Genomic DNA, 4,106 nt, shown 5'->3' with positions numbered 1-4,106 from the left:
GTGGCCAAAGGGTACAGTCAGGTGTATGGAATTGATCAACAAGAGACCTTTGCTCCTGTGGCCAAACATAACTCAATAAGAGTCCTTTTATATGTGGCGACAAATAGAGATTGGCCCTTATATCATTTGGATGTGAAGAATGTCTTCCTCCATGGAGATTTAGAGGAGGAAGTGCATATGCAGCCATCTCCTGGCTTCAAGTTTCAGGCAGCCGATGGTAAGGTGTGTCTCCTAAAGAAGGAACTCTATGGTCTAAAGCAATCACCCAATGCCTAGTTTAAGAGGTTCAGACAGGCCATTCTGAAGAATGGATATTCCAGAGTCAAGTATATCACACATTATTTACCCGACGAGGTAATGGCATCATGACAGCATTGATTGTGTACGTTGATGATATTGTGCTGACTAGAGATGACAATGATGAAATAGCCAGGCTTAAAGCTTATTTGGCTAAATAGTTTGAGATCAAGGATCTAGGACACTTGAAGTATTTCTTGAGTATTGAAGTTTCAAGGTCTAAGAAAGGAATCAGCGTATGTCAAAGAAAATTTGTGCTAGATCTGTAGAAAGAAACAAGAATGTTGGGTTGTAAACTGGCAAGTTCTTCTATTGAGCAGAATCATAAGCTAGGAAAAGATTGTGGCCCTTCCCTTGTTGATGCAGGGACTACTTGAAGCTAATGGGGAAGCTGATTTATCTGTATCTAACTCGCCCAAACATTTCTTATGCAGTGGAGTAGTGAGCCAGTTTATGCATTCACCCAAGAGTTGGGAACTTGGATGTTGTGTACTGCGTCATCAGATACATGAAGTCCTCTCCAGGAAAAGGACTATTGTATGCCAGGAACAATCACTTGAGGGTAGAAGGTTATTATGATATTGATTGGGCTAGATCCATTTCTGATAGGAGATCTACATCTAGTTATTGCACATTCGTGGGAGGTAACTCGGTCACATTGAGGAACAAGAAACAGTCGGTTGTAGCTAGATCTAGAGCAGGGGTTAAGTACAGCGCAATGGCTCATGCAGTTTGTGAACTCACTTGGCTGCATCGGATGGTTCTCAAGCTAGGGTATGACACTGAAGGACCTATGAGACTCTAACAACAAAATAGCTATAAACATTGCCCAACCCAGTACAACATGATAGAACAAAGCACATTGAAGTAGACTGGCATTTCATCAAAGAGAAGATTGACTCTGGCAACATCTGCACTCCTTTTGTGAGGACAGGTGATCAAATGGCAGACACCTTCACCAAAGGACTCATTCCTCACGAGTTCAGTACCCTCTTATGCAACCTAGGAATGTATGACATTTATTCTCCAACTTGAGGGGCAGTGTTGGAGTTTATGTAATAAGGGTAGTGTAGGAACTATCTTTATATTATATTGTCCTAAGTTGTATTTTTCCTTTTTTCCTTTCACCTCCCTTGGGAGGTCTATGTAATATTCCTAAGACTTGTTTGAACATAATATATGTGGGAAAGAGCAAGAAGCCTTCCCCACGTTTTGCTCTCATTTCCCCTTCTCCTTCTCTCATCTTCTCTCCTTCTTCTTCCCTTATCTCTAACCCTAGTCCTTATTTCTAACTGATATAGTCTGATGCATGTCAAGCAAGTGTCATCATCATTGTCATTAGGTCTTCTCCCAACTATTTGTGGTGAGGACATACGTTCTCTTCCACCATAAGGATCCACATCCTCTTGAGAAGTAGAATTGTGAAGAAAAAATAGAGATTCATCCAATAGTCTATAAGAGAAATATATCTAATTTGACAGGTAAAGCCCATCCTTGTATTCTCCCCTAAATAATGTTATAATGATTGTCACATCAATACATTTATATGTATCTGAAGGTCAGATTGCTAAACCATCAGTCCATGTGGCTAAGAAACCAGGTATGATTGAAAGGCTTCCTGTTAAGGCATGTTGGAAACCTTTTACCATATAAAAAGACTATAAAACATTGTAGCAGGTCTAAATACTGTTATAACGGCACGTCAAGACTTATATATATCATGAGAAAGATAATGATCAGGGAGCATTCCATTTATCACTGAGTAGTCAACTTTTCAATGAGATGCAAATATAAAGAATAGGAAATGGTAATGGTCTTTAATTTTCTTTTTTGTGTGTTTGGCTAAACTTGGTTAATTCCCTTTCATACACTTCACCACCCAGTATGGAATCAATGGGCTACATATCGAGTTGTGCCATGTGGAATGTGATGTAGTGATTCTGACAATTGGATATTATAGGGAACAGTTTGGACTTTGGATTAGCCAAATGTCAAATTTCAAGGTCAAATTCAATCACATACCCTCCCATGTATAGGTATGCACCCTCTGGTAATCCAAGTATTGGCATGCTACATGCATCGTCTCAGTAGTCCAGGATATTTCAATGCTTTATTATGCCAGTACAACTCTGTTTGGATTGAAACTTTATGTGTGAGAAGGGAACCTTGTGGTCTACCTGTCCACAAATTTTGCCCCATCTGGCCTCTGCTATGGGCAGAATTAGTTGCTCATCCATAGATTTCATAGTGGATGGATGTCTGGAAAAACCACTCCCTGGGTAGACTTGGTTATGCTGCTATCATAATATAATTTTTTAGTAGTTTCTTGTGTATTTATTATTGTCCGTGAATTGGAAAGATAAATGGTTGGCTGCAAATTCAGATCAGAAAAGAGAAGTGATACCTCACCCAACCAGAGAGAGAGATACAAAAGACTCCAATCCAACAGATTCTAATCAAATAAGATACATGAATCTAATTGAAGAGGTTCGGGGAGAAAAGAGGGCAGGAGGCTGTCATTGTCTGGCTGCCACTGCCAGAGAGAGAGAGAGAGAGAGATTGGAAAAAGGATACAGTAAGGGAGTGAAATCATATGGAGCAGGGGAAAGTGGGAAACCTCAACCAGTCATCGCCTGCAGCAAGACACACACACACACACAAAATACAGAAAGATCAGCAACTTCTAAACAGTAGATAGCGTCGTGATGGTGTGTTGCCAACAATTCTACCACACAATGGGTGAAGAGAAAGATGACCAAAAGGCTCGGTTTTGGAAAGCTTTATAAACTTTGGGAAAAGGCTAGGTACGCCGCCGGTATACCCAAATCTGTGTCTATCTCTCTCTTCCTCCCCTTGGAAAAGTCCCCTATGCCCCTCCCATTGGTTGAACCGCTAGCTCCAAGAAAGCCAGCGGCATACCTAACCTCCTCCCATAAACTTTGGCTGATTTTTATATATTTCCCCTAGAGTTCGTCAATTTCACCCATGTAATAACTAAAACCAGCACATGACATCAGAAATGATTTCTGAGAAATTTTTGAGTACAGGCTAGAAGCCCATTCTGAGAATCCCATTTTCAAGAAGAGAAATAGGATCCCAAACATCTCGATAATAAGGTTTTTAGATTTTTCCTCAAAGTTTACCTGGGAAAAATAGCATACAATTTTTCAATTTAGGCTATGTTTGGAAACCAAGAAAAAAAAAGTCAAAAAAAATTTGAATTTGAGGGGGGGGGGGAGAGAGAGAGAGAGAGAGACAAAAAATCATTGCATAATTATGATTTTTGTCTTATTATGTCTTTTGTACTATTTTCATTCTTTTCTGTTCTTTTCTTTTCTTTTCTTGGCTTCCAAACATATCCTAATGGAAAAGAATTTCTTCACGGCAACATCATTTTTGCCACATGAACAGACGATATAAAAGTTCACCCATTGGATATCTAGGGAATGGTCTGGACTAGTTACATGTTAAATTTCATACTTATATTCAATCATATATCCTTCCATGTATTGGCATACCTTCTCATGTATGTCCATTAACCCTCTCATAGTCCATGCACCCTCTCTACATTCCTGGTTTTTCAACACCTTATTTTGCCACTGGGCAAACTCCATTTGGGTTGAAACTTGACAAGTCACTAGAGGACCTTAGGGTCTACTGGTCCACAAAATTCAGGGCCTCATCTCAGTTGCCACATGGCGAATATGTTGGCCACATAGAAAATCCCTACTAGATGAACCTCTTAGAAACCTCTTCGCTATAATTAATTACTTAAACACAAGTTCTTCATCTTTTTTTTTTTTTTTTTT

At 39.5% G+C, this 4,106-nt stretch overlaps 1 protein-coding gene across 4 annotated transcripts in view; it reads right to left on the bottom strand.

Annotated features, from left to right (window-relative positions):
* The window catches only part of LOC122084383 (probable manganese-transporting ATPase PDR2), a 58,423-nt gene that overhangs the window by 47,033 nt on the left and 7,284 nt on the right, over nucleotides 1–4,106 (bottom strand). The window lies entirely within an intron of this gene.

The sequence above is a fragment of the Macadamia integrifolia genome, chromosome 7 (assembly GCF_013358625.1).
Source record: "Macadamia integrifolia cultivar HAES 741 chromosome 7, SCU_Mint_v3, whole genome shotgun sequence".
Taxonomy (NCBI): Eukaryota; Viridiplantae; Streptophyta; class Magnoliopsida; order Proteales; family Proteaceae; genus Macadamia; species Macadamia integrifolia.
The sequence above is the reverse complement of the archived record's forward strand: the minus strand, read 5'-3'. Positions and strand labels throughout refer to the sequence as shown.